Source organism: Piliocolobus tephrosceles, chromosome 16 (genome assembly GCF_002776525.5).
Source record: "Piliocolobus tephrosceles isolate RC106 chromosome 16, ASM277652v3, whole genome shotgun sequence".
Classification (NCBI taxonomy): domain Eukaryota; kingdom Metazoa; phylum Chordata; class Mammalia; order Primates; family Cercopithecidae; genus Piliocolobus; species Piliocolobus tephrosceles.
Window position 1 is genome coordinate 20,434,242 of NC_045449.1, and position 17,783 is coordinate 20,452,024.

At 55.1% G+C, this 17,783-nt stretch overlaps 1 pseudogene; it reads left to right on the forward strand.

The window, feature by feature from the left end:
• Positions 1 to 1,150: 1,150 nt before the first annotated feature.
• LOC113224114 overlaps positions 1,151 to 17,783 on the forward strand; it is a 78,454-nt pseudogene continuing 61,821 nt past the window's right edge.

Genomic DNA, 17,783 nt, shown 5'->3' on the forward strand with positions numbered 1-17,783 from the left:
GTGGCTCATGCCTGTAATGCCAGCACTTTGGGAGGCCACAATGGGCAGATAACCTGAGGTCAGGAGTTCGGGACCAGCCTGGCTAACATGGTGAAACGCTGTCTCTACTAAAAATACAAAAATTAGCTAGGTGTGGTGGCGGCTGCCTGTAATCCCAGCTACTTAAGAGGCTGAGGCAGGAGAATCGCTGAACCTGGAAGGCAGAGATTACAGTGAGCTGAGATCGTGCCACTGCACTCCCGCCTGGGCGACAAGAGTGAGACTCCATCTCAAAAAAAAAAAGAGGTCATGGGGGTCACGGGGTGGTATGTGTGGGGAATAAACTCTATAAACTCTAAAGGGTTGTGAAGTGTCCTGTGGCTGCAGGGGACAGGCACTACCTTTGAGTCTGCACTGATTCTTTCCCAGTGGCTGTGTTCATGATGGTCTTGTCAGCTCTGTGTTGTTTGCTGAGGCTCAGCGTGGGTGAGGTTACGCAGCCTGAGGAAAGTCTGAGGTTGGGATCCAAGTATGCCTGGCCTTTGGCATCTGTCTTGAGCCAACTGGCTTTGACTCTGACGGATTCAGTAAGTGAGACACTCCCAGGTGAGCCAATGAGGCTCAGGCCCCAACGCGGAGGTGTGTGTGCAGGTGAGCTTGCGGAGGCAAGTGGCTGAGGCTTGGGCACAAAGGCTGGACCAAACACAAGTGCCAGAAGGGTTTCCGGGGGATACATTCTGGGACCCAGAGCCAGGACCTACTTTGTGGGAACCACTTGTTCCCCAGCCCCTGCTCTGCCCTGGCTTTGGCTCCCAGGGCTCACGACCTTCCTTTCCCTTCTGACGTGTTTGTCGCATGCCAGTCTTGCTGGGAAGAAAACAAAGGAGACGCATCCTTCAGCTTTTCCTTGTCACCTGGAGAGGAAGCCTCCAATGTCCTCCAGGGTGGGGCCTACCCCAGAGGTAGCCACAGACGCTGTGGGTGTCTTCTGGATGGCAGGGGTGACAATGGCAGCAGCAGCAATCGCAGGGACAGCACCGTTCCTCAGGCACTCTCCCGGGCTTGCCTCTTTGAATCCTCATCATGTCCCCAAATGGGTGTTATTAAGCCTGTTTTGGAGACGAGGAAACTGAGGCACAGAAAGGTGAAGTGGATTGCCCAAATTCACACAATGAGTAAAGATGTGGCCCTGGGAATGTCCAATGCCAGCAGCCCTGCTGTCTTCAGCAAGCTGGCAGCCTCAGGAGCCAGGACATCAAGCCCAGTGGGTACCAGGCTAACAGCTTTGTCTATGCCATGGTCCAGCATCTCCACAACCACCCCACCTATGGCTGCTATCATCTACTGTCTTGGAGGTGGAGAAACTGGGGCACAGAGAGGCAGAGCAACCTGCCCAAGGTCACACAGCAGGTAGGCAGCAAAGCCAGGAACGGGTCACAGCAGTTGGGACTCTGAAGAGCCCTGGCTCTTAGCTGCCATGCTGGGAACCCTCTGGGCTCCAGGCCCTGCCAGAAGAGAAGGGCTGCAAGAGGCCACTGTGGGCATCTTTGGGACGGTCACTGAGGGAAAGTTCACTCTCTGAATCTTTCCTTCCTTGTGGTCCCTTCTGACGTGGCCAGAGGGAAGAGCAGAGACGCCATGGAGGTAGGCCTGGCAGGTGGAAGGCTGTGGGGAAGAACAGAGGGAGGCTGACCGGGATGCAGCTCTCTCCACTCCGGGAGGCCGTGAGCTCCTGCAGCCGTCTTGGGCTCTGGGCACAGACCACCTTCTGGGCCTCTCTGGGAACTTGGAGGTTTGGACACCCCCATCCTCTGGTCAGGGGTCTTAGGGAGTACTCACTTTACAGCAGCAGCAGCAGCAATAGCAATAATAATAGCGTGGCTGCCACTTTCTGAGCACTTACTAAGTGCCAGGCACTGCCCTAGGAGCTTACTCCTAGGAGGCGGGGGCCGTTCCCATTCCCATTTTACAGGGGAGAAAACAGAAGCACAGAGAGGGTGAAAGACTCACTTTCTAGGCCAGCAGGTAGAAGGGCCAGGGATGAGACTCCATGCACCTGGACCCTTCACTGCTACGGAAACCAAGGCCAGGCAGAGGAAAGGGCCCACCCTGATGCCCCAGCCCTAGAACAGAAGAGCCAGGATCAGAAATGCCAGGTGCCACCGAGGACGGAGGAATGAAGGTGGGGTCCCACATCCTGTGCATGTTCCCCTAGCTCCCTGGACCTCTGTTTCTCTGTCTGTAAAGTAGAGATGCTAACGGCACCTGCCCCAGATAATAGGTTTGAAGATTAATTGAGTTAATGCACACAAAGCACTTAGGAGACAGCGTGCATGCAGAAGGTGCCTGGTGCAGCCGCTGTTACCACTATGCTGGGGCCTTGGGGCTGTCACGCCGGCACTGGGTCTCCTCTGAGGCAGTGGGCAGCTGGGACATCCCCACAGTTTACATGAGATAGCCTTGAGGCGGGACCCGCTCACCCGAGCCTGGTCAGAGAGGACAGCCAGGCTTACATGACTAACTGCCCAGTGTCTACCCACACACCCACCTGGTGTCCCCTCGCTGAGCTCCCTGGCCTAGTCGCCCATCGCGTGGGCCTCAGCCAGGACTGGCTGGATTGGCAGGATGAGGCATGTGGCTGGAACCCTTGGGGATGCTTCCTTGGTGGCAGGTGGGGGTTGCCCAGAAGGGACTCTCTCTTTATGGGTGTCACTTTCCAAGAAGCTGGCAGTGCTGACAAATCTCATGTGGCCCTCATGCTGTGCAGGGCTCATTCTCAATGCTTTATGCCTAATCGACAGGGCAGGGAACAGCAGCAGCCCATTGTGCAGATGGGAAAACTGAGGTGGGAGGCAAAGTTCCACAGCTGGTGAGCAGCAGGGACCCAGAGGCTGCACCTTGACCACCACCTGGTAAGTGGGGCACTTTCATTATTATGATTTAATTACTGGGGAGACAGACACAGAGAGGTGAAGTGTCTTGCCCAGGGCCGCCCAGACAGGAAGGGGCGGAGCTGAGGTTGGAAGCCAGGTTCCCCAGCCAGAGGCTGCAGACGTCTCCTTGCCACCCTCAGCTTAGCCATGCTCCTGCAGCCCCGCTGAAGCCCTGCCTGTCAGCTCACCTGGTCCTTCAGCAGTCACCCCAGGCCCAGGCTGCTGTGTGCAGTCTCTGATGGGACAACGATCTTCCCAGGCCTCAGTGTGCCCATCTAAGAAATGGCCGTGAAGCCCCAGTCTTGGGGAATGGGAGTCTGCAGATGGCTCACGTGCTGCCCGGGCTCCCTGATGCCCTCCCGTCCCAGCTGCATCCTTCTGGGCCTGATCTTGGAAGCATAATGGGGCTGCCAGGGTCCTGCGGGAGGCCCCTTGCAGCCTCACCTGCCGTCTCTGGAAACCCACGTGGCCCTGTGGGAGTGGGAGGCCCTGCCCACCCTCTGCATCCTCGCCTCGTCCCGCTCACCTGCCGAGCTGAGTTAGGGATTCGGGGTGCATTCCGCCCTCTCTCTCCCTCCTCGGGCCCTTTTCCTTCCTTTGAACTGTCTGTGTCTCTGCAGAGGAAGATATTCATAGCCAAGGTGATGCAAAATTCATCAAGTGTGGCTGCGGGGGCCATGGCTGCCGGGGCCGAGGCTGCCCCTGCGCGTGGCCAGCGCACCCCGCCCACTCAGCACTCTTCCTCTGCAGGTGCGAGTGAGCGTGTGACTCTTTGTGAGAGCGTGTTTGTGAGTGAATGTGTAACTGTGATTGTGTAACTATGAGTATGTGTGACTCTGTGTGTGATTCTGTGTCTCTGTGTGAGTGTGTGACTCTGAGTGTGTGAGAGTGAGTTGGTGAGTGTGCAAGTGAGCATGGGGGCACCTCCTTGGTCCTCTCCCGAGCACCCTCTCTCCTGGCCTCGCCTCTGGGTCTTCACTCTGGGGACTGAGCTCAGCACAACATCTTAGGAGGGAGCAGAGCTGGTGGCATCAGCCCGCGCACTCTTCACATTCTGGTCAGTGCTGGGCAGGGCTCCTTTCTCCCCTTACCTGGATAAGAGGTTGTTGTTCTAATTCTCAACAGCAAGAATTAGACAAAACAACGGTCCACACCTCCGCAGCCCACTCCATGAGCCAGGCGTCGTTCTCATAGACTCATTCCATCGTCACAGTACCCTACGGGGTAGTGGCGATTACTACCTGACTTTTACAGGTGGGTAAACTGAGGCACGGAAGGGCTGGCTAGGGCAGCTGGGGCCTGAGGGTGGGGGACTGGGAGCTGGAGGAGCTGGGATTTGAACCCCTGTCTGTCAGCTTAATCACCACTGCTTACCCAATGCACCATCCTGCCTCCCTCTCCACTGGTCCTGTGGGTAGATCCATAGGTTGATTGATTGATTATCTTCCCCAGAGACGCCAGGTGCAGAAAGGTTCTGGTGCTGGAAGCTTCCTGGAGGACTGGTCTGTATCCCCTTCCCAGAGGTAGGTGAGGCCCAGGGAGGAGACATGAGCTAGCCAGGGAGGGAGGGCCGACCCCACCTGACTCCCCGCTCTGGCTCTGCTCTTGGCCACTGCAGGAGCTGTGGCCACAGGCGTGGCCTGGGTGGTCCCGGGGCCTCCCTTGACAGGGCTGCCAGCCTGAGCTGCATGGGCCGCCCTGCTGGTCTGGGGATGGTAATGAATGCAGCAAATACTTCACTTGCCCTGCTTCTGGGCCCTGTGCTGAGCGCTCCTCCCTCACAGCAGCCCCAGGGGCATGGGTGTCCTTCTCCCTCCCAGTAGGCAGATCCAGCGCCTGGCCTCTCAGTCGTGTCTCTGCGTGGGCTGCTGTTTCTGCTTGTCCCTGGTGGGGGATTCACCCCTTTCTATTGAGGTAAAATTCACGTGAGGTAAAATTCATGTAAGTGAAAACTGCCCTTCTTAAAGCGTACCAATTAAGTGGCATTCTGCTCACGATGTTTTGCAATCGTCACAGCTCTCTAGTTCCAAAACCATTCCATCGCTCCAAAAGAAGACCCCGTGAAAATGCGGTGCACTCACTCCCCACGTGCCCTCCTCCCCCGAGCCCCTGGAAACCTCTGAGCTGCTTTCCGTCTGTATGGGTTTGCCAGCGCTGGGCATTTCATATGAATGGAACCCTAAGGGGCATTTGTCCTCCTGTGCCCTCGAAGTCTGTGCATGTTGTGCCAGTGCTGGAATGCCACCCTCTTCATGTCATGGATGAGTGACATTCCATTGTGTGGACACACTTAGTGGGTTCATTCATCCGTGGGTGGACTCGGGGCTGTTTCCACCTCTTGGCTACTGTGAACAGTGTTGTTATCGGCATTCATGTACAAGCTTTGTCTGAACACCTGTTTTGATGCTTTTGGGTAGAGACCCAGCAGCGGAATGGCTGAGTTGCTGTCCCTGGCGTTCAAGGGTTTGTTTTCTTGCTGTCCGAGGCCTTAACAACAGTCCTTATGGTCTCATCCTGTCTATGTCTTCCCTCTGGGCTCCTGACCTGCCCATTGGTCCTATCCAAGGCTGCTTTTTGCTCTTCCTGCCCTAAAAACCAGGAGCTCCAGCCAGGGGCCCAGAACCCCAATGGACAGGTTCCAGATGGGGAAATCAAGGTCCTCAGGGGAAAAGGGTTTTGCCCCATAAGTTGAAGTGGAGCTGGGATTTAACCTCAGCCCTACCCCTTCCCCGGACTCCTAGGTCCTGGTTCTTTGTGCTGTAGCTGCATGTCCCACACAGGGATATCACTCCCAGAGAGAGCTGGCCACATTCCCAGCATCTCATCTCTTGGGTGTTGGCTCTCCTGGAAGATCCAGGGTGGGACGTGGGGCTCTTGTATGAAAACAAGTCTCAAGTGGACTCTGCAGCAGAATGCCAGCCTTGCATACACTTCCAACCTCGGTGAATGGCATCCAAGAAACGTCGTGGCTTGAATGGGCAGGGACCCCCTGGGACTCCCTTGCCCCAGCCCTCAGCCTCGGCCGCTCCATGACTTAGAAGCAGGGAAGCTCTGGCATGGCTTCCTCAGGGTGTGCTGGGGACGGCTCTTTGCCGTGTTCAGAACTCGCCCCGGCCTGAGCTCCCCTGGAGCTCCCCTGAGCTTCTCTGAACCCCTAGATGACAGGGAAAGGAACCCTCAGATGGACGATCACGGCCCTTCCTGCCCACCGGCCCCAGGCATTGATGGGGCTGTGGCATTTGTTTTTCCTTCCTCCAGGAGCCCTGGCTCCGCTCAGCTTCCCACCCCTCCCGCCTTCTCCAGAGCAGCTGCAGCCACGTGATCAATATGGAGCTGATCAGTCTATCTGTCCCTCCTTGGGACCCCATGAATGCCCCCGAGACTGTGGCATGTATCACCCCCTCTCTGCACAGGTGGGGAAATTGAGGCCTCCAGGGGTTCAGGTCTTCCCAAAGTTCCCAGCAAGCCTGTGGGGTGGGAAGGGCTGGGAACCCGCTCAGCTGGCTTCTCTTTCAGACATCACATCTGTGACGCATGTGGTCCTGGGTGCCGTGTGTCCCTGTGGCCATGCCTCAGGGGTCCTGAAGTGCTAAACCATGAATTCATCAAATGTTGACTGAGGGTCTGCTCTGGGGCGGGAAGGTCCTGTGCATCCAGGGATGCCTAAGACAAGGACCCTGCCCTGATGACGGAGCTGATGTTATCATCAGGAACTGGACAACACTGAGATGTCAGGTGGAAGCGAGCACTGTAAAGAAAAATAAATCAGCGAAATGGGAAAGACAAGGTCAGGGAAGACCTCTTGGATGAGACGACATTTGAGCAGATGCCTGAAGACAGTGCAGGAGTGAGCCACCAGATGCCAGCAGGAAGAGCTTTCCAGGCGGGAGCAGCAGTGCAAAGGCCCTGTGGTTGGCGTGTGCTTGGCACTTGAAAAAGTTGCTTCAGAGCTGGCAGAGCTCACAGGCCTGGCCCCTACTGTAGACACTCAGCCTGGCCTCCATGGATGCGTTCCATATACTTTAAACATTTCAACTAGGGGCCAGCATTTTCAAATATAAGATTTGTTTCCATAAAAAGTCCTGATTTCCAGCCCTTCTTAAGAAATTGAAACCTAGAGTCAGGAGTATCCACCCCTTTGGCCTGCAATTCCCCACTGCTTGCTTCTCCTCATCCACCCTCTTGCTTGAGTCCTGCAAGGACTTGGGCTTGTGGCCCTGGCAAGAGGATGGGGATGGGGCACAGATGGCACATGCATTATCACAGGTTTCTGCGTCTTTATATTCTGTCTGGGGAAAAACGTTGGTGATTGAAGCACAGCTGCCACCCAACAAGGCAGAACTGAAAGGTCACTGAATGGTCTTGACCACATTCTCCTGCTTGTCACCAGTTGCTGGCAGTGTGCAGCAATCTCTCCACCTTTGGAAAGTCGGGGGTGGGTGGGCGTCCACTGTCCTTTGCTGTGGCTGTGCTACCCCTAACTGAAATATCGGGCAGGTCACTTTGTCACTTGGTCAAGGTCCTCCACGTCTTTGTGCCTCAGTTCCCTTCTCTGGAGAATGGAGGAAACGAACACCGGACTGTCTGGCACAGGACAGAAACAAGAACAGTCAGGGGCTTTGATGCTTTAGGGCTAAACATCTTATTTATTTTCCAGTTATGGTAAGAGAGAGAATGTTTGGGGGACGTGCCAGCCCTCAGATTTCGGCCAAACCCAAGCTGGCATTCAGGGCCTCTGAGGTCTCGGCTTGGACACGCCCAGTGTCCATCCTTTTCTTCTCCTTCGCATCTGGGGCCCCCAGCCACCTGGCTTTATCTCCCACTCTGCACACATTCACTGTGCGACTCATGCTTTTGAGTACCTGTTGTAGACCAGGCCCCTGCTAGGATGAGTAGCAGACCGTGGCTTGAACAGGCCCCTGGGGACGGGCCCGCTGCAGGCCTGGCTGTGCTCCCATCCTAGCCTGCCAGGTGGGCTCCATCCCACCCCCATGGGCCCCCTGCTCTGACCCTCAGGTCATTTCCCAGCATCCTTTGCCCTCAGGCTTCTGTGCTTGGTGGTGGTGGGGAAAGGGGACACGTCTCTCATTATGTCTCTCCTTGGATGGCCTCCTAGCAGCAGCCACCTGCGCCCCCCCATGGCTCCAGACACCCCTGCCAAGGCTCCAGCTGCCTTTGCATGAACACAGCCCCTGGGACTAGTGACCCTGCTGCTTTCTTCCCTGCCTCCAGCCTGGGATGGCGGCTTCCTACTGATTTCAATCCTGGATTCCTCCCCGTCCCGTTTAGGTCTCTGAGCCTCTATCACAGTGTGACCAGCTCCCTAGACCCAGTTCTCTCTGTTGGAGAGAACTGGAGGGCTTCTGCTTCCTGGCCAGATCCTGCCTGATTCACCTGCGGCCATGTCCTGACTGCATAGGTCAGAGTGGTCTGGCTGTGGGCCTCTTTCCTTGCCTGAATCATGAGCTTCCTGAGGATGAGGACTGATGGGCTTCTTCCGCAGTAACAGACTGAGCTTCGAGGAGGCCTCAATGATGTTAGCTGATACCATTTCTGCAGCAGGCACAGCCAGGGCCAGTCAGGCAGCTTCAGGGTGTCATGAAGGGTCAGTCCCTACCCCCAGCCCTGAGCATCACCTAGTGGCTGGGTAGGCCAAGAGGATGACCCCTGGCCTGCAGTCTCCAGGGCAGAGGATCGGCTCAGCCAACAGGGCCTGCTGTGAGCTCTTTCTTGCCCTCTCAGTACTGGCTGGGCAGGGGCCTGGACCCCAGACCCAAGACTCGTCTTCGTTCTTGTTCCCACAGGCTTGGAGCCCTCATAGTCGCTCTGGGCTGACTTACTCCCAAGTCCCCAAGTCCAGCCCATTCCTAGGACCAGGTGTTTGGGGCTCAGAGGGTTTGTTTCACGGCCTTGACTTTCATCAGGGCCTGTGGTAGAGCCCAGCCTTCCCTGCTGGGGCCTCTTACACAGCTGGACACAGACCCAGCTACACAAGGGTGCACAGGGACACAAACACAACTACACACAGATATGTACATGTGCGCACAGACACACTTGGGAACGCACAACACGGACACACAGGGACACATACAGTCGCACATGGGCACACACAGACGCAGACACACGTGCACACATGGACCCACAGGATCACATACAGACATACAGGGACAGACAATCACACATAGGTACACAGAGACGCACATGGACACACAGACACACAGATATAGACACATCTGCATCCACACACACACATATACATGGACACACAAATATAGGTAATAGAGACATGCATATCGATACCTGCATAGATACAGAGACACAGACGTGCAAATACAGATACACCCAGACACACACACATGCAGCCTGGGGCTATGACAGGGTAATGCTGGGTGCCGTGGTGTCCTGGCCCAGCCTGGTGGGGTGGCAGGCCTGAGGGTGAGTCCTTTCACCCCATTAGCGATGCATGTTCAGAAATACAGAGGCAGCATGAAGAGGCCAAAGCCTTGGCCAGCATCCAGGTGGTTTCAGGTGACATCTGTCATGTGGTAATACACGCCTCAAGGCTCTCCTCCACCTCCCCGATGGCTGCTCTCTGGCTCACAGGCCCTCCCAGATGCCTTTCCTCACCATCAGTGTCTCCTGGTGAACGGCAGTTGAGGCTGCAGGCCCCCAGGCACGTGCCAGATGCAGATGCTGTGGGCATTTCTGCTCAGCTACGAGAACAGCGCCACTCAGGCATCCAGAGGCTGCGACCTCCACCAGCAACAATCACGTCCATGGTGTTTGTGATTCACTGCAAGCCGCTGGCCAGCAGGCTGGCAGGTTTCATTTTCATTTTCGTGAATGCCCCACGTTCACAGGCATCCAGGCATGGAGTGGACGTCCCCTCCCTGCCGCGTCCGCAGCCTCTCAGTTCTCTCCAGAGGTCAGTGCTGGATTGTTTCTGTGTCCTGCTGGAGACTCCCGTACACACAACATTGCTATGACATCTTTTTTGTGGTTCTTTTCTGTTTTGTTGGTTTTTGGTTTTGGGTTTTTTGAGATAGAGTCTCACTTTGTCACCCAGGCTGGAGTGCAGTGGTGCCATCACAGCTCACTGTAGCCTCAAACTCCAGGGCTCAAGGAATCCTCCTGACTCAACCTTCTGAATTGCTAGGACTACAAGCATGAGCCCCCATGCCCAGCTAATGTTTTTTGGTTCTTATTTTGAACAGAAAAGGTAGCCTGTGTGGACACTTCTTTGCATCAGGTTTGCTGCAAACCTGATGCATTGGGGAAGTGTCTCATGTGGGGACAGTGGAGCTGCCGCTTCCTTTTTCCTGGCTCTCTCCTCTTCGACAGTGCGGATGTCCCCACACATGATGCACCCCACCCCATGGTGGTGTCCCAGTTGTGCAGAGAGGCTGCAGTCAGCACCCTTGCTCAGGGACATGGCTATCTGTGAGCCAAAGTCACCAGTAGGTCTGGGGACACTCCCCATGCCACTCTGGGGTCTTTGACAACCTGATGGGTGAAAAATGGCACCTCCAGGTAGATTGCATTTGGTTTACACTTTTAAGAGTGAGCAGTCTGGTTTTCGGGGGTAGACAGCTGGGCCCCCAGGCCAGAGGTCAGTTGTTGCAGGGGGTGGGACAGCACTAGCCACGCCCACGGTGGGTGGGGCCCCTTGCCCCCCAGGCTGGTGTTGAGGACAGGCAAAGCTTCCTGAAAGAGCTTCTTCACTGGGCCATGGGGTGAGTGAAGGATTTCCTCAGGGGAGGAAGAGAGAGAGGGTTTCGGGTGATGGAACAGCACAGGCAAAGGCAGGGAGATATGAAAGTCAGGGTGCGTTTAGGGAGCAGAGGGTTGCCGGCTCGGTGGGAGGGGACACGGACAGGCCGTCTTGCCCAGAGCCTCAGTTTGTCCTCTGGGCACTGGGGAGCCAAGTCAGGAGAGGGAGGAGGGAGAGCCAAGGGCAGGGTCTTCTTCATCCAGGGGAAGAGGAGACAAGCAGAGGCGAACCTAATAAACGAGGCCTGTCCCCCCAGCAAATAATGAACCCGGATGGAGCAGAGGCCAATGTTTAATTCATGGCCAGCATAGGGCAATCAATTACCCACCCAGTCGCTGCCCGGCACTGCCTCCATCATCCTGCCATCCCGCGCTATTTTGGGCTTGGGCTGGGCCTCGCCTCCCCTGCCATCCAGGCCTTCTCCCTGCCTGGGCGGAGGGCGCTTGTCCTGGCTCAGGGTGACAGGCCAGAGGGACAGAGAAGCCACGGGTCCAATCCTGCTGAGTATTTGGGTAAACTGAGGCTCAGCGAGGTGCAATAATGTGACAGGCTCCCACGGTTTCGGGGAACTGGGCTTTCATTTCCCCCGTTGCAGCCCCTAGGCAGGTGGTGGTGGGGGGGGTGGATTCTTGTTCCCATTTCACAGAAGGGGACACGGAGGACCTCAGGTGTCAGAGGACGGGCCCCAGATCTTTGTGCCCACAGAGCAGTCTCTGGGAAATGGTGGCAGCCCTCCTGGATGTCCGGCAGGGCGAGCTACCTCGAACCCTAGAACCTCAGGGGGAGGAAATTCACCTGAGGCTCACAGCATGGCCCTGGCAGGGAGGGGAGAGGCAGTATGATGAGCAAACGTTGATTTATTGTGACTGTGTTGTGATGTTTGGGCTGCTGAGTTGCTGGGCCTGGCTCATCCTCACCGAGGACAAGTCCACCAGCTCCACTGCCCAGCATTCGTCTCCCCATTTGGCCTCTGCACAGGGTGAGATAAACCTGAGGGCAGCAGGAGCCCACATAGCCATCTGTTTCTGGGGCCTGCAGGCTTCTCAAAGCGGGGTTTCTCTGGCTCCCGGGGTGACCGAGCACCCACCATGCCCCAAACTCTGGGGCTTTCCAGCAAGCCGTTCCTGGCATCAGACTCCAGCCCCGAGTCTCCCCACTGTGAGAGGATCACGTCCTTGAGCTGGTGTGGGAAGAGCATGCCCGGACTGGGTGGTCACCCCAACCCTGCATCCAATTTGATTTCCCTCCATGCCATTTTCCACGGACACGCTGGCACATCTGTGTCACCACGTGGCCCAGCGATCGCATTCTCAGGTGTGTACATCCAAGAGAAACGAAGACGGGCGTCTAAACAAGCAACACCACAGCCATGTTTACACAGGGCTGCACACTGTCGCCAAAGGTGGAGACATCCTAACGTCCATCACCTGATGGACGCAAAGCAAAACACGGTCTGTCCACACAGCAGAGCATCACGCAATCATAAGGAAGGACATGCTGGTCTATGCTACAACACAGATGAGCCTCATGTTGAGTGAAAGCAGCCAGGCACAAGAGCACACATGCAGGATTTCATTCACAGGAAACGTCAGCGGACAACTATTCTCACATTCATTCGTTCCACCAGGTCACTGAGTGCCTACCGTGTGCCAGGCACTGTGCTGAGCACTGGGGGTGAGCAGGTCCCAGAACATCCCTGTCTGGGGGGAGCAACATTCTAGTGGAGAAGACAAAGGGCAAAAGTGCCAGTGTGTTTGTAGAGAAATCCACAGAGACAGAAAGCAGATGGGTGGTTGCCAGGGGCTGAAGGGAGGGGAAATGGGGATGGGGTTTTCTCTTGGGATGATGAAAATATGTTGGAACTAGACAGAGGTGGTGGTTGCACAACATTCTGAGTATAACAAATTCCACTAAATGATTCATTTTTAAAAAATACATTTAAAAAATAGAGACAGAATACTGTTATGTTGCTTAGGCTGATCTCAAACTCATGATTTCAAGCAATCCTCCTGCTTCGGCCTCCTAAAGCACTGAGGTTATAGGCATGAGCCACTGAACCTGGCCTGTTCACTTTGAAATGGTTAATTTTCCATTGTATAAATAGTATCTTAATTAAAAATTTTTTTTAAATTAAAAAAATAATAAACCTACCCGGCGCAGTGGCTCATGCCTGTAATCTCAGCACTTTGGGAGGCTGAGGTGGGTGGATCACAAGGTCAGGAGTTCGAGATCAGCCTAGCCAATATGGTGAAACCCTGTCTCTACTAAAAATACAAAAATTAGCTGGGTGCGGTGGCATGCGCCTGTAATCCCAGCTACTCGGGAGGCTGAGGCAGAAGAATTGCTTGAACCCGGGAGGCGGAGGCTGCAGTGAGCCAAGATTGCGCCGCTGCACTCCAACCTGGCGACAGAGTGAGTCTCCGTCTCAAAAACAAACAAACAAAACAACAACAAAAATAAACCCACCAGAGAGACCATCTTGCCCCTGCTTAAAAACCTTCCAGCTGCTCCCCATAGAACAAAAAATTAAAGTTGAAGCCTTGCGTTGTGGCCCTCAGGGCCCCATGATCCGGCTTAGCCTCTCCCCAACTCCGGGCCAGCTGTCCGTTTCTTGGCTCTCTGTGTGAGCGGCCATGCTCTGTCCTGCCTCCAAGCCTTGCGCCTGCTGACCTCTCTCCCACTCAGAATGGAACACTCTTTTTCCATCTCTGCACCAGTTTTCATGTCTCCTGTCAAACATCCCTCTTCGGAGAGGCCCTCACTGACCTCACCGACTAGGTAGCACTCACGCCTCATTCTCCACCCTGCTAAACTGACCTTCATACCCTGACCTCTGCCTGAAACTGCCTCCTCTCAAGTTTACGCATCTCCATTTTTGTTGTCTGTCTCCTGCACAAGAAGATCAGCTGCACAAGAACAGGGGCTTTTGTCTCTTTTGTCCCTGTTATGTCTCCAATGCCCAGATCAGGGACTGGCCCAGAGCAGGTATTCAGCAGAGGAATGAATGAATGAATGGAAGTTGGCTCCCATCTTTCCTGCCCCGCCTCCAACACCTCCAGCGAGCCTGTGGTTCCTCTTCTCACAGTGGATCCCCACCCGCAAGCCGAGCCCAGGGCCCCTGGCAGGCATTTGGTGAAGTTATGGCTGTGTCCTGTTGCCCGTGGGTTAATGCTGCCGCGTCTGGCCCGCTTTCCCAGTTCTTTCCCTGCCCGAGCCGGCCCAGCTGTCAATTCCCACCACCCTCAACCCCCACCACCACCGCCGGTGCTCTGCTCTCTCCCACCACACACAGGTCCCACCTCCAGGCTCTGTGCCTACCTGAGGCCACTGTGAGGCGGGTAGCGAGACTGACCTCGCTGGCAGGATTTGAGGGGAGCCAAGAAGCCAGCTTGGGAGGCATGACAACCACAGTCATGGATGTTCCCATGAGTACCTGCATGTCCTTCACTATTATCCCTCTTCACTCCTGGTTGGGTGATAACTGACCTTAGTTTTCAGATGAAAAAATTGAGGCTCTGAAAATTTAAGGATGTGCCCCAAAGTCCCAGAGCAGGGAAGGGGCAAGCTGCAGTGGCTGCTGCACTCCCCTTATGGTAACAGCCTTTTTATTCCTGTTGCAGCTGCTGGGTCCTGGGCTCTGTCTCTAGGAGCCTTTCCCCTGGGCCCCTCCTACCCCTCCAGAGCCTCAGGCCGCTCTTGCTGAATAAGGGTCTAGCCATTTACTGACCTGTGGCTGGTCCTCACCTGGAAAGTGGGATGGTGAGAGGCGATAATGAGGGACCTCACACATGGACGGGATCTGGGAAACAGCGCGGTAACTGAGGCCGTCCTTTCCTTTTCCCAGGGCTCCTGCCTGTGTGGAGAGATGACAGCTCCCCACCGCCACTCCCTCCCCGCTCACCCCCGGCCCCGCCCCGCCTTGTCTCCCACCCCTGGGGCTCACAGTCTGGGTAGAGGCTATTTCAAACAGAAGACCAAGCATCTGCGGGAGTCCAGATCAGACTCTAAGCCAGCTCCAGAGGGCTTCCTGGGGCAGAAGAGTTTTGGCAAGAGTATCCAAGGCAGAAGAAACAGCCTGGGCAAAAGCCTGGAGGTGGGGAAATTGAGGCCTCCTGGAGGCCGAGGAAGGCTGGAGGAAGGGAGGAGAACAAGGGCATTAGCCGGCCATCAGATGAGGGCGGCTAGGACTTCCCCAGGGCCACATTATGACTTTCAAGCATGCAGGGCACTTTGGCCTAAATGAGTCCATTTCTCCATTAAAACAAAACAAAACAAAACAATACAAAACAAAACAACACTAAATACAAAAAATTAGCCTGGCATGGTGGCAGGCGCCTGTAGTCCCATCTACTCAGGAGGCTGAGGCAGGAGAATGACGTGAACCCAGGAGGCGGAGCTTGCAGTGAGCCAAGATCGCACCACTGCACTCCAGCCTGGGCGACACAGCAAGACTCCGTCTCAAAACAAACAAACAAACAAACAAAAACACTAAAACATATATTCTATGACTTCACTGGAATAGAGAAAAATATAATTTGTTAGTCATCCACTCACCCATTCATCCCCTGTCCATCTATCTATCCGTATGACTCCACTCACTCACCTAGCCAACCACCCATCCGTCCATTCATCTATCCATCCATCCATCCATCTATTCAGCCACCTTCCATTTATTCACTTACCCAACCACCCACTTATCCATCCATCCATCCATCCATCCATCCATCCATCCATCCATGCATCCATTCATCCATTTGTCCATTCATTCATCCATCTGTCTATTCATTCATCCATTTACCCACCCATGCATCCACCCATTCATTCATCCACCCACCCTTTCACCAATTCACCCACCCATCCATTCGCCCACTCATTTATTCATTCATCAATTTATCCATCTACCCACCCACCCATCCATTCACCCATTCATCTATCTGTCCACTTACTCATACATCCATCCATCTTACCCACCCACCCATCCACTCATCCATTCATTTATCTATTCATTCATCCACCCACCATTCATCTACCCATCCACTCATCCATGCACTCTCTCACCAATCCCTCACCCATCCTTTCATCCATCAATTCATCCATCTATCTATAAACCCACCATCCGCTCATCCATCCTTCCAGTTGTATATCCTTCTTAGCACTCCTGCTAACCCCATTCAGTTGTCTGTTTCCGTGTACATACACTCACCCATCTGCCCACTCATCCGTCTACTCATATTCCCTCTGTTTCCATTCTCCAGTATTTACTACATCAGCCTCTGCAGTCATCTCTTTTCTCTGGAGATTTTTCTAGCATCTGATCCCAACCATCCCATCATAAACCCTCTCTTCACTTCCCATTGCTCACAGATGCAAACCCAAACTTCAGACTTAGCTGGCTTTCAGGGCCCTGAAACTATCTTGTCTCTGCTCTCACTGCTCCCACCGTGGATCCTGGAAGTTGTGTGGGCCCTGGGCACTGTGCCTACTGTGCCCTTCCTGGCCTTCCCTGCCAGCTGGGGCCTGTGCCTAGGGGCTTGAGTCCAGAGAGGAGAAGTAAACCATGAACATGGGAACAAGAGGGGAAAAGGTGAATGGGACCAGATTAATGCACCAGCCTCAGCTCCCCGCCTGTAATGAGGGAATGGAGTGCTGACGTCCTCCCCCACATTCTAGGCTGGTTTCTGGGCTCCCTGGGCTGCCTGGAGGGCCAAGGTGGTGGGGATAATGGAGGGGGCTGATCACTCTTCCCTCTTTCCTGCCACTTACCCCTTAACAGCCTAGCCGACCTGGAACAGAAGGGAAGGGCCTGTTGTGGGAGGGGCAGCCCCATTAGCACTGTTCCTGGCCCTTAGGGAGCCAGGGGTCACCAGAGCCCAGCTGCAGGGCCATTAGCAACCCATTAGCCCTGCCCCTCCCTCCCAGCCCTGACTCTGGCTCCATTCAGGACCTGCCCTTTGTGGCAGAGCTTCTGCCTCTTCACCTACCCCTGCAGGCCTCAGAGACCCCCTCCAAGGTCAACGTGTCAAGTTCCAGTCAGCCTGGGCAGGGCTACAGCTGACCCTTGCAGAGCTGCGGAGGACAAAGGAAAGGGAGCCCCTGCAGGTGTAAGTGGCTGGACCCACTGAAAGGGCTTCACCCATATCCGAGGGAGGCGGTGATGGCTGGTGGAGAGGTGTGTGAGCCGTGGGGCCAGCGAGTCAGGTGTCTGTCGTCTTTGCCGAGTCAGGTGTCTGTCGTCTTTGCCGAGAAGGGGTTGCGTTGCTGATTTCTGACTCCCCTGGTGTATGTGAATTGCTTTTTACAGAGGAGCTGTGCCCCGTCAGTCAGTCAATCAACACACTTTTGTTTGCAGAGCTAACGAAGTATCTGACCTCGAGTGAGAGAGCCAAGACCTTAGGCTCTCCTGGTTGTAGAATTCATTCATTCACTAACAGATATTTAGTGAGTGCTCACTGTATGCCAGACCCTGGAACACAGCAGCGAGAGACACTCCAGTAGAGGAGGCGACAGTGAACACAGAAAGCAATCAGTGGGACGATTTCTGGAAGGAAAGGGCTGTGCAGGAGACGAAGCAGGCGTCACAAGACTGGCATGGGGTGGCTGCTGTAGTCTGAGGGTTTGGGGAAGCCTCTTACAGGAGACCTTTGAGCTGAACCTGGGTGGTAAAAAGGAGCCTGCCAAGTGGAGGGCAAGGACTGAAGCACAGGCAGTGGGACAGCAAGTGCAAGGGTCCCGAGGTGGGGACGGAAGCTAGCAAGCCCTGGAGGCTGGGGGGGAAGGAGTGAGGTGGGAGGTGGCAGAGGGAGGTCATAGATTCTCACTGCTATGCCAAGCCTTGAGGGCTCAGGTCTGACTCGTTTCCCAGAACTTCCTTGGCTGTGCATGCGACTTACAGGGGCAGCAGGGAGGCCTGCAGGGGGCGGCCACTCCCTGAGTCCTGGTGAGCAACCATGGGGGCTCCGACCAGGTGGAGGCAGCAAAGGAGGGACTTGCATCTGTTGAGATCTGAGCAGCCAGGAGTCAGAATCTCCTCCACCTCAGAATCAGACTCTCCGCATTAGAATTAGAATTAGAATTAGAATTAGAATTAGAATTAGAATTAG